The 13468-nt window shown below is 43.2% G+C and overlaps 1 long non-coding RNA gene across 1 annotated transcript in view; it reads left to right on the forward strand.

The window, feature by feature from the left end:
- LOC138851409 (uncharacterized) overlaps positions 1–10214 on the forward strand; it is a 138397-nt gene extending 128183 nt beyond the window's left edge. The window contains exon 5 of the long non-coding RNA XR_011391204.1: positions 7036–10214. This is a non-coding gene — a long non-coding RNA (uncharacterized lncRNA). The remainder of the gene's footprint in view (positions 1–7035) is intronic.
- The last annotated feature ends 3254 nt before the right edge of the window (positions 10215–13468 follow it).

Below are 13468 nucleotides of genomic sequence, written 5' to 3' on the forward strand. Positions count from 1 at the left end.
GTGGGTACTAGAGAATTAGGCTTATTAAAACTCCGGTGGTTATTAGGCTGCTAAATGGGTGGCTTAAACTTCTGAAATTTGTTATTCCTATTGGTGGGTGGAGTAAACCTACTCATTACTAGTATGTGGTGGGTGGTAATTACTACCAAATTTTTGGTTAACTAAAAATCTGCCACCAAGCTCTAAAGCATCCTTCTCCTTCTCCTTCTCTTCCCCTTCTCCTCTCCTTCTCCTCGAGATATGCCTTGAGGTCAGGAGGAACATTTCTCAAAAGATTCTCTAACAAAATTAAGGTAATTACACCCTCACAATTGCCTACCTCCCCTTTTGAGCAACACCACCTATTTAGAAGTGACATCTCCTTACCATATTCCACCAAAGACTGCCCTGCTTGAAACTTTAGTCCTCTAAACTTCTGCCGGTACCTTTCCGGCAACATCTGATAAGCCAGTAAAACTACCTCTTTTAGTTAATGATAATCAGAAAAGGCCAATCTCTCTAAAGAACTAACGGCCTGTAACCTTTTACCAACTAATTGGGTTCTCGCTAATGGCGCCCATTCCTTTTCCGGCCAAACTTGGGATTTAGCCGTACTTTCAAATAACAGAAAAAACTGTCCTGGGTGTTTCTCTAGGAATTTGGGCACAAATTGTATGGCTTTATCCAAATGAAAACAGTGCTGTATAGCCCTTGTGGCTTAGCGCTTCTTTTTGATAATAATAATAATAATAATAATATCCGAATGAAAAACATCTACCCTCGTGTCTGTGGCTGGGTGAGAAGCAAGCTGCCTCTCTTTAGCTCTTTCTTGAGCCCTAAGCTCCTCTAAGGCTCTCTGTTCCTGGATCTTTGTACGTTCAATCCTTAACCGTTCCTTTTCTTCCGCAACTAGGGCTAATTTCATTCGTATAAGTTCTACTAGCCCTTGTGGCTTAGCGCTTCTTTTTGATTATAAGAAAAATGATGATAATAATAATAATAATAATAATAATAATAATAATAATAATAATAAGTTCTACTTCCTTATCCAGGTCCCTAATATGGGAATTTGATGCAATGTCACCTTCCAAATGCATGTCATCCCCAGAATTTTCACTAGTGTCAGCCATTTTGGGAAATAATAGCACCAAATCTTGCTATTGGCCACAGAACTTACTGATATAAAATAATAAAGCACACAGCAAAGTACATACACTGAAGTAGTATATTCACAATGAGTGATTGTCATGTGGCTCCCTAAAATTAAACAGGATTGCACACAACAAGAAAATCCTGGCAGAAAAATGGAGCTATTGCACCTGCAAAGGAAAATTATTCCCAGAAAATTAGGTAAGCATAACCTCCCCAAAAATCAGCAAGATTGCACCTGCAAGGGAAATTATGCACAACATATCGGGTATTAATAACACCCTAAAAATCAACAATATGGCACAGAAAGGTAAATTATTCACAGAGTATTAGTTAATAATAACACCCTAAAAACCAGCAATATTGCAAACAGATAAATTATGCACAGGGTATTAGCTAATAATGACACCCTAAAAACCAACAATATTGCACACAAAGGTAAATTATTATTTTAGTGGGTGCTATAGTGAATGCTTTCTCTAATCAACCTAGTAAAAAATGACTTTCCAGGTTGCAAACTTGAATTACCTCATAAAATTGGATAATTCTCCCATATACAAGCCTCCATGTTACGCAGAAAGGTGGGATAGCTGGGGCTAGAGCCTTGTCTAAGGGAAAGGTAAAAGTTACACACATCTCAAGTGGCCCGGTGGTCTGGTGGCTAAAGCTCCCGCTTCACACACGGAGGGCCCGGGTTCGATTCCCGGCGGGTGGAAATTCCGACACGTTTCCTTACACCTATTGTCCTGTTCACCTAGCAGCAAATAGGTACCTGGGTGTTAGTCGACTGGTGTGGGTCGCATCCTGGGGGACAAGATTAAGGACCCCAATGGAAATAAGTTAGACAGTCCTCGATGACGCACTGACTTTCTTGGGTTATCCTGGGTGGCTAACCCTCCGGGGTTAAAAATCCGAACGAAATCTTACCTTATCTAACAGGCCACCCAGGGCTATCTCAGTCAAAGCAGAAAGCGCTAAACCAGTATTTGTTACTTCAATGGGTTGGTTAATAGAGGGTTAGGCAAAAAAATCCTAGTTAGGAAAATATATCTATTTGTTCAACATAACACTATATACACACTCTAGAAAGCACTTTCATGTATCTTCTGTCCTAAACGCCCACATAGCGGGCACAAGAAGCAGGTGGCTGGCGGTCCAGTAACCATAACACTCAGCCTAGTCAGAGTCAGGCCGTCACTACTTCAATACCATGCCTCAAGGAAGGTTCCTTGATGTTGGTGAGGGGCTCTTGATTTAGGAAATTGGATCTGTGCTCCAGTTCCCCGAATTAAGCCTGAATGCCTTCCACATCCCCCCCCAGGCGCTGTATAATCCTACGGGTTTAGCGCTTCCCCTTGATTATAATAATAATACTCCAATGCCAACCCCATTTCTTATTTCCTCACTCATCCCACAGCACCCTGACTATGTCAGAGCCTAGGTGAACATACAGGTAAGCCATAGAAGAGCCTATGGCTTGAGTTAGCTAAACAAAAGGAGTACACAAATACAAACTTAGCTTAAATACACAACATCTCCGACGCCAGCCACCACACCATGCTGACTCCACGTGACTCCCCCCAGCCACGCTTACCCCGCATACCCAAACGCAGTTGGAATATAAATACCTAGCAGGATTTCTTTATAATTACAGGTAGAGTACTTTACAGTACCCTCAAATGCACATTATGAATTATAAAATTATGCTTTACAATTATAACATTCATACTATTATGGCATACTATTATAACACTTCAGTTACTCGGAGTACTTGAAGTTCCTGAACCTGTATTCCCTGGAACGCAGGCGGGAGAGATAAATGATTATATACACCTGGAAAATCCTAGGGGGACTGGTACCGAACTTGCACACGAAAATCACTCACAATGAAAGCAAAAGACTTGGCAGACGATGCAACATCCCCCCAATGAAAAGTAGGGGTGTCACTAGCACGTTAAGAGACCATACAATAAGTGTCAGGGGCCCGAGATTGTTCAGCTGCCTCTCAGCATACAAGTGTGACCATGGCGTAATAGCGCACAAAATGCGTGCTAAAGGAATAACAGGAAAAGTCGGTCGATGGATCTATAATTTCCTCACTAACAGAACACAGAGAGTAGTCGTCAACAGAGTAAAATCCGAGGCAGCTACGGTGAAAAGCTCTGTTCCACAAGGCACAGTACTCGCTCCCATCTTGTTCCTCATCCTCATATCCGACATAGACAAGGATGTCAGCCACAGCACCGTGTCTTCCTTTGCAGATGACACCCGAATCTGCATGACAGTGTCTTCCATTGCAGACACTGCAAGGCTCCAGGCGGACATCAACCAAATCTTTCAGTGGGCTGCAGAAAACAATATGAAGTTCAACGATGAGAAATTTCAATTACTCAGATATGGTAAACATGAGGAAATTAAATCTTCATCAGAGTACAAAACAAATTCTGGCCACAAAATAGAGCGAAACACCAACGTCAAAGACCTGGGAGTGATCATGTCGGAGGATCTCACCTTCAAGGACCATAACATTGTATCAATCGCATCTGCTAGAAAAATGACAGGATGGATAATGAGAACCTTCAAAACTAGGGAGGCCAAGCCCATGATGACACTCTTCAGGTCACTTGTTCTATCTAGGCTGGAATATTGCTGCACACTAACAGCACCTTTCAAGGCAGGTGAAATTGCCAACCTAGAGAATGTACAGAGAACTTTCACGGCACGCATAACGGAGATAAAACACCTCAATTACTGGGAGCGCTTGAGGTTCCTAAACCTGTATTCCCTGGAATGCAGGAGGGAGAGATACATGATTATATACACCTGGAAAATCCTAGAGGGACTAGTACCGAACTTGCACACGAAAATCACTCACTACGAAAGCAAAAGACTTGGCAGACGATGCACCATCCCCCCAATGAAAAGCAGGGGTGTCACTAGCACGTTAAGAGTCCATACAATAAGTGTCAGGGGCCCGAGACTGTTCAACTGCCTCCCTGCACACATAAGGGGGATTACCAAGAGACCCCTGGCAGTCTTCAAGCTGGCACTGGACAAGCACCTAAAGTCAGTTCCTGATCAGCCGGGCTGTGGCTCGTACGTTGGTTTGCGTGCAGCCAGCAGCAACAGCCTGGTTGATCAGGCTCTGATCCACCAGGAGGCCTGGTCACAGACCGGGCCGTGGGGGCGTTGACCCCCGGAACGCTCTCCAGGTAATAGGCAGTGAGCGTTGAAGGGCATCACTGCACGCCTTCCTGCATCTGGACAGATACTTCAGCACAGGAGACATCGCTGTGGCTGAGCTGTGGTGTAACAGGGTACGGTCTCCTCTGGAACGGTGAAGCAGTCATCGTAGGAGTCGCTGCAGGTTTTCACTCAACCTGGGTCACGACATGCTGGTGCCCTCGAGTGAGGCGCCAACAAAACTCGGCAACTGGGCAGGACTTCTGGCAAGTGACTCAGGAGGACACTTCTCGACTGGTACTGTCGCTGGGCTGTCACTGCCAGCAAGCGTGGAGCGAGTCGTGCCAGAGACGACTGGGCGAAACATCTGGGAGTCGTAACATCATACACCAGATTGCTGTGAGCTAGCTAGCAGTCAAAGTGACATCATCTTTGTGCAGGCTGCTCACTGAAACTTGTGACGCGAGGCTGACACAGCGCCTGCCGACAGGGCTAACTGCGGCTTGACGAGTGTCATTCTCTCGGCAGTTGGAGTTATAATAGAGGTTAGTCTAAGTGTCCCCAGACTTGTTTCTCTACATATAACTGCACTCTGAAGGTCTGGAGGTGAAGTGAAACAAATCTCGATGGGAATCGTAGCAGGTACGATTCTGCAGAACATCACGAGCGACGAGCATAAAAGCTTTCTGTACAAGGGGGCTCATATGCTCAGGGCTGAGTAATCAGCTGTCAAATGCGCTGGTCACACGGGTGACTTAGCACAGTGGTGCTAGTCAGGTCTGGCTCAAACCTCACTGGACACATGGAAACTTTACACACCCACGGTACATACGGTACAACATGGCTTAAACTAACAAATGATGCTTTTCTGTGCACAAAACTGACACTAAGACATATACTAAAATGTGAGAACACTGACTGAGAGGAATTAATTAGCACGACATATATCTTCTCTCAGTCTTCTCAACAATACTGAAATAATTACAGAACACTCGATGGTGACATCATGTGATGTCGGGCGTGACGTCACGAGGTGACATCAATGTGATTTGGGCAGCAGACCACAGCATGTGGCCTGGGACATCTGGCTCAGTAACTCACGTGGTTTGTAGATCCACGTGACATCACCCACACCCACATGGCGTTGTGATCCACATGGTGTCGTGATCTACGTGGCATGCTGATCCACGTAGCTTCGAGTGGCCTCGGGCACTCGGATGTACAGCACTGGCAAAGAATTCACATGAAAAACAGCAGAAAACACAGCAGAGGGAGTGGGCAGTGGTGAGTGGTGTATGGTAGGCTGGTGAGGTGTGAGAGTACAGCAGGGCGAGGCAAGGAACGGCCACTTCCTCCTCCCACAAGCAAGTGGAGAACTCACACTGGATGCAGAAATCGCCACAAAACTCACCTCTGGCTTGCTGAAACAGCTGTGCTGAGCTGAACAACAACAGCAACATACAAGTGACGCTGAACGCATGACTTGAGAAACAGCGTGGGATGCTGTAGCTTGGGGTCACTGAAGAAATTTGGTAAATTTCGGCTGGATCCTGCTTGTACCTGTGTCTGGATGCTCAAATGTGCAGACACGACATCAGGATAACTCGTTGAGAGATGGATGTTTGTTGTGTAGGGGGATGAAGTGAACAACTTCATTCCTTCCTTCCTCTCTCTGGGCAAACACACTGCTGCGACCACCGCTTTCCACCATTTATAAAAAAAGATTATTTGGTGTTCTGGTAGCGGGGAGTAAATGATATGTCTTCGGAGGCTTCTTACTTTATTGTTAAGTCGTGGTGGGTACACAGGCTTGTGTGTTGTGCCCATGGCCCGGGAGGGCCATCCCACGAGAGAGAGCTAGGAGTAGGCCTTGTGTCTTCCTGCTAGGCCGCTGTGTGAGTGAGAGCGAGGCAAGGGCTGACGTGCCCACCGAGAGGCCTGGCTACAGAGGGCAACACTTGAGTGGCGCGAAATATGAACTAAGCTGGCAGACAGCATGGGCTGTCTGTGCAGACAGTACAGGCTGTCTACATAAAGTCAGTACTTGACCAGCCGGGCTGTGGCTCGTACGTTGGTTTGTGTGCAGCCAGCAGTAACAGCCTGGTTGATCAGGCTCTGATCCACCAGGAGGCCTGGCCACAGACCAGGCAGCGGGGGCGTTGACCCCCGGAACTCTCTCCAGGTAAACTCCAGGTAAACACTTCTCCACTATATGTACATTACAATGTCATGCAGAACCCTGCATAACGCCCATCACTAAGACATATAATGGGCTTGTTCCCATTACCTGACATAATATTATCCAACCTGCTGACTGTGTCACCAGCACCAGCTCCAGGAAGGCACACCCTCTGTGTGAGGGAAAAGTGGGTTATAAGTGGTGTTAGGGTTGTTCAGGCAACCAGGAACCATTAGCAAGTTAAGTCGCACACTTCCCTCTGGCCGGCTGGGGCGAAACTCTACTTCATGGTGTCTGATGTGTTTCAATTTCTACTCTTGGTAGTATTGACCTTAACTGGTGTGGGTTGAAGTTTGGAGAGTCACTTCACCTCCACTCTTCTCTTGATCAAGTAAGGTGATCTACCAGGAGTATTACTGTTCGTTGTTTTCTTTTATTTGTTTTTTACCAGTAATGATTTTAACATTTATTACCACTCCTTTTCATTCTTAAATGTTATATTTGCCTAACTGTTGTTAACCAATTTATTTTTTTCTCATCACCAGCTCTGCTCTTGGTGTGGTCATCCAGGGTAGACGCCAGATAAGGGAGCAAGATAGTTGTTAATTGGACTAATTAACATTGTCCGACTACTATCGGCCCTCATTTATTCTACTTGTGGTGCTCGAACCAAGTAGTACAGGAGATTCCAAAACATCGGACTGTTACCATCAGCCCAGGATTACCTACATCGTCTTTAACATCAGAGATCCATCCAGGGCCTTATCTGCTCCTGCCCAAATACAGCACCAGAACCAAAGGCCACTTTTATCATATTTAAATTTTAAATAAAATACTCAAAAGCAAATATTCTTGTTACTAGAGTCTTTTCTTTATTCACTTTTCCATTTAGTTTTTTGGTCAGATGGAAGGCGTTCCACTGACAATGGCGACCCTTGCCAGGATACGACTCTTGAAGCAACATCGTCCTGATGGTTCAACTGGTTGCGAGTATAACATTTAAGATAGTAAAGGGTGAGTTAGTATCGCTAAGGTGTAAAGTCATTACAGGTAGTGTGGTTGACTTACCGTTGTTTGGTTCTAGGGTTCGGTTTAAAACTTTGCCCATTTGTTGGACCTGGGGAACTTTGATAATAACCCCTCCTGTGTGAACCGTGCGTATTTAGCTTAGTGAAGGCTATTGAGCCCACAAGTGTATTCTTCCAAGGAGAAAAACTTAGTTCATTTTCTTCTTTGGTAAGTTCAAAGTGTGCAGACTGTCCCCCGTTTGCAACAGACGTTCCTGTTAGTTTGTCAGTTCAGATGGGTCAAGTTTGGTGTGTAATATTTCTTTTTACAAGATAGATTCCTTAGATTTCTGGTTGAGAGCTGGAAAGGACATGGGATTTACTGGACAGAACCTTGATAGTTGTATTACTGCTAAAATGGATATTGAAAACAGAGGAACCGGAGAGACTAGCTCGAGAAGAGAAAAAGGAACAGGAAAGACTAGCTGGGGAAGAGAAACAGGAAAGGATAGCTGGAGAAGATAGTTCAGGCGAGAGAGGTAGCCTTCAAAATGAAGAAAATTGAAGAACAGGATAAGCAGAGGTAGTTAGAACAGTCAAGGTTGGAATTAGAAGCAAAGAAGATAAAACTATCTAAGCAGAAAATAAAGGAAGAGGTACTACAATACCCTTACCAAGAATCAAATATTAGGATGCCATAGATACCACCTTTTACAGAACAAGATGACATCTCGGCATATATTGCCAGATTCGAGAGCACTGCCACTCTGTGACTGGCCATCAGATTCTTGGGCTACTAGGCTTGGCTTACTACTGTTAGGTTCAGCATTAAATGTCTATTCCACCCTAGCCTCTGATGTTATTGTTAATTATAGCCTCCTGAAGAAAGCTATATTTCAGGCTTTCAAGAAAACAGCTCATCATTATAGGTCGGAGTTTAGACATGTTAAAATAACTCCAAATCAAAATTATATGCAGTTCTTAATAACACTTAAGATTATTTGATTCGTGGATTGATCGTGCTGAAGTCGACCACGATTTCGACTTTTTTGCGAGACCTGATGGTAAGAGATCAATTCCTTTCTTCTGTAAACTGATTTACGAACATTCATAAAAGAACGCAACATTCATACAGCTTCGGAAATGGCACAAGCTGCAGACATGTATGCGTGTGCACATAATAACTACCCTAAAGAACGTAGTAGATATGTCTGTTTTGCCTCAACTATCTGAGGGATCCAAAACCTTCGTACCGAAGAATTCCACGGCCTTCACAGTAGTGTTTCAACTGTAATGAATTGGGCCATAGACGGCCCGACTGTCCTAAGAGAAAAGGTGAGAATATCGGTAAATGTTTTACTCAATCAAATATTAACGCACCTTTTAGTGAAGGTACAGTCAATGGCATGAATGTTTCAACAATTCTTAGACACTGGATGTTCCTGTATTATCTCTAGTAAGCTCTTCCCTAATCTAGATTAATCACGTTGTAAGACCACTAAATAATCTGACTATTTAAGAAGAATCGATTCTTTTCCAACAATCAGATGTTTCATAAGGTGCAAATGGTTCTCAGGATGGGTAGATGCAATAGTTGCCCCAATAACCTCGTGTTCTGTTTTGGTTGGGAACATAGAAAGGGCTACTTTTCCATCTGAAATACTGGAATTTCCAAGGGTTTCCAAGAAAGGGTTGGAACCTAATACTTCTGTTTCTTCACAGATAGCTCCAGAAGTGATTCAGTTGGGTAACTTAAATCAGTGCTGATAGTTACGGAACTCTGGGAACACCCTTAATCAGTCACCAAAACAGGAAAACGCAGAAACAAGTAAAAAACTACCTGTGACAATCTTTTCAGCAACAGGACAAACTGAATTGTTTGCAATCCTAATGGCGCTAAAGCTAACCTATGACACTGAGGTTGACTCTATCATCATTACTGATTCTATGTCATCATTGAAGGCTCTTGACTCATATAATGACTCCAACAACATGCTCATTGGGGAAGCCAGGTATAGATACTCAAAAATTAGGGACAAAGGAATTAATGTACAATTGCTATGGATCCCATCACACATTGGATTACTCCTTCATGATAAAGTTGATATGTTAGCCAAGAAGAGTATCGAGAAGGAGAATGTAGAATATAACTTTGGTATAACTGTGTCTAGCATTAGGAATAATATTAGGAGAGAAGTAAATAATGAAAATGATTGTTATAGGAATGCAGTTAGAAGCCTGAGTAGATCTATAACCCACTATGATAACATGAACGTAGATAAGTATGTTTATGGAGCAACTTGCCATGTGAACAGACTGACTGATGTTGTAGTGGCCAGGCTTAGGCTTGGTTACAAGTACTTCTGGCAGTTTGGGAGACACACAGATGATGATCAAACTAAATGTAAATTATGTGATCAGGCATATGGTCACTCTCTTGAACACTATGTGCTTAATTGTCCACTTATTGAGGAATACAGAGACAGACAGTATAATAACCTATGTGACATGTCAAGATATCTTATTAATGAAAATAAGATACCAGATATACTAAGCAAATTTCCTAAATTTGCTTGTAACAGATAAGTGAACTATAGATATGTAGATATAAATCCATATGTATTCCTGTTAACCGTTTGGGGCCTAGTTCCTAGGCCTTTTGTGTATCCATATGCTCTCGCGCTACCGTCCACAGGATGGATATGGGGTGCACAATAAACTAGCCACTTCGGTGGCAAAATCTAAAATCTAATCTGGTCATTTTTCACACAGGTAAACCTATAAGATCAAAGACCTACATTTCTGGCCTAGGATGTCCTCTGACATCTATAAATACTGTAGATCATGTCATGTATGTTGACTTTCCTCACAAAAGGGTAGAACTAAGAGTTCCCATGGTAAAGATGTCAATTTTCTCGGTCCATTTTGCAAGAGTTGCAGTGGATATAGTTGGCCCTATCACTCCTCGCTCATCAGGTCATAAATATATCTTGACTATGATTGACTATGCATCCCAGAAGTCGCAGAAGCCTTATTATCTATTTTTTTACGTGTAGGTATACCTCGTGAAATTGTCGGATCAAGGGACACAATTTACTTAAGAATTAATGGAACAGGTTTATCAATTTCTGGGTGTTAAACCTTTTTTCATTACACCTTACCATCCAATGTGTAACGGGAGGGTGGAACGGCAACATGCCATCCTGAAGTCAATATTAAAGAAACTATGTATTCTTAAATCAACTGAAGTCGCCAGAAACTTACCACAGGTCAGCTGTTTTTAATAATCTTCCTGGCCTGCTAGTGTACTCGCATATAATCTAGTGATACCAGTGAATAGCAGAATACAGTGTTGTAGTAGCAACTAACCAGTATTATAATGGTACTTAGTGGAGTGGAGTGACTTTCATTAGTTTCATTTTCTTGAAATACGAGACGTTACTGTGAATTTCATATAACCTGTAGTTACCAGCGGTCGCAATATACACAACGAGAAGCAATTATTACTACAGAAAAAGCGTCCTTCCTCCAAAATTTGCACCAGTCAACTATAGTGATAATATAGCATTTATTGTGGTGGAGACGGAAAAACAAAAATAGAAAAGCCAGATACAGCGATTGATAAACAAAGAGGTCGACTGTACGTCATTGTAGGAGCTGCCAGATATCACCGGCTCTTCAACACGCAAGTTATACTTTTGTATCAGTCAAATCACATATTACTCGGGTAGATAATTTCCAGTAGATCCTTCATGTGTTAGCTCAAATCACCGACCAGTATGTTTTAAATAAGTGACCCACTGATCAGAGCAGATCGACTGGTCCGAACCCCTGACTGGTCCGAACCCTTGACTGGTCCGAACCCGGGACTGGTTTCAAACAGTTTCGTTGGACAATAAAGCAGACTGTAAACGGATGGGTTTGTAGGCGCCCTTATAAACACAAACATTAAAAATCAGGAACGTGACGGTAAGCTGTCCAATATACAAAAAGAGTTAGAAACAGAAATACAAATAGCTAGAGCTTCATTTAAGGTTATTAATATAATATTCAAGAGGTTGCTAGTAGACTTGCAGTAAATCAACCATTCAAATCATTATGAAGCTGTGTGTAGTCTGTGGTCAGTCAAACAAACGGGCTACCACATGGATAAATTGTCATTTTTGTGGAAATTGGTGTCACGCTCCTTGTGCAGATATCCCAGAACTAGCTACAAGCAGTATTAAAACAGAGAAGTGTTTTTGGGTATGCCCAAATGAGGAAAATCTGTGGACTAAAATCACAAGGGTATTAAAAGAGGATAACATCAAAGCTGCTTTCATAGAAAACCTGGAAGCTTTCTACAACAGATGGGAACATAAAAAGTCCGGGCTGAATGGTACTGCCCTTGATACTGGCCATGTAGTCACAAACTGTAAGGCTGGAGGTGATGTCCTGGTAGTCAGTAAATGTAGGGCTGATAGTGCTGTCCTGGGAGACAGTAATGGTGAAGCTGGAGGTGCTGTCCTGGGAGACAGTAATGGTGAAGCTGGAGATACTGTCCTGGGAGACAGTAATGGTGAAGCTGGAGGTGCTGTCCTGGGAGACAGAAATGGTGAAGCTGGAGATACTGTCCTGGTAGACAGTAATGGTGAAGCTGGAGATTTTGTCCAGGTAGTCGGGAATTATACGCAGGAAGGAATACATATAAATGACCTCATAGAGGACAGGAGCCATAGTAGGGAAACAAGTGTAGTCAAAGATAAGATAAAACCAATATTGCAAACCAGAAATACCGCAGGAAATAGCAAACAAGAGGACTCCAATAGCAATAGTGAGGATAAATTACCAAAAACAACTGGTGGGAGCTCCATTGTTGGTGCTAAGGAGGATAGGAATAAAACAGGGAAACATGCACCAACAGGGAATACAGTCACAGAAACCCAAGGCAAACGGAAACCAAGCCTGTGCACATACTATGCACTTGGTATCTGCTGGCATGGGAAATCTGGAAAAACAGATGGGACATGCAACTATGACCACCCTAGAAAATGTCATGCCCATATGACAACAGGAAAATGCAAACTCCCTTCCTGTAAGCTTTTTCACCCTGAAATGTGTACCTCTTCAGTACAGGAAAGACTGTGCTATAACTTAAATTGCCAGGCATACCATCTAAAGGGGACAAAAAGATACAAAACATCCAGGCCATGGGAAAACCTGGGTAGCCACAGCCACTCAAGAGGGAGAGGTTTTTTAGTGCCAGGAAGGAAAAAAAACTGGCAGGAAATGGCAGAAATCGTACACCAAATCCAGTCATTCCTGGAGTGGAACCACAGTCGATGGCCTCCACTCCAAACCAACAGATACAGATACTAATGCCGGAAAAAAAATCCCCCCCCAGTACCAACAATACCACAAGTCCGATAACATTCTTCTTTGCAAATATACAGGGTCTAAAGCCAGCAATAAACAACAAAATACCTTTCATCCGTGGACTGCTTGCAGAGGCAAAGGCAATGTTCGCGGCTTTCACTGAGACCCACATAAAGGATCACTTGGACAACGAAATATGGATCCCAGGTTACAACCTATACAGATGTGACAGAGTGAACAGGCAAAAGGGGGGGGTTGGCCTGTACATTGCAGAGTCACTTGTTTGCACAGAACTGCTTAATGCCTCAAATGACGTAGTGGAAGTTTTAGCAGTAAAGGTCGAGAACCAAAACCTAGTCATTGTGGTAGTCTACAAGCCTCCGGATGCAACATCCCAGCAATTCCAGGAACAGCTGTTAAAAATTGACCACTGTCTGGAAAATCTTCCAGCTCCTGCACCCAACATCTTGCTCCTGGGGGATTTCAACTTAAGGCACCTAAAATGGAGGAATATAGCAAATAATATTGTTGCAGTAATAACACCAGGAGGCAGCTCTGATGAAAACTCACACTCACACGAGCTTTTAAATCTCTGCACAAAATTCAATTTAAACCA

Source organism: Cherax quadricarinatus, unplaced genomic scaffold, assembly GCF_038502225.1.
Source record: "Cherax quadricarinatus isolate ZL_2023a unplaced genomic scaffold, ASM3850222v1 Contig538, whole genome shotgun sequence".
NCBI lineage: Eukaryota > Metazoa > Arthropoda > Malacostraca > Decapoda > Parastacidae > Cherax > Cherax quadricarinatus.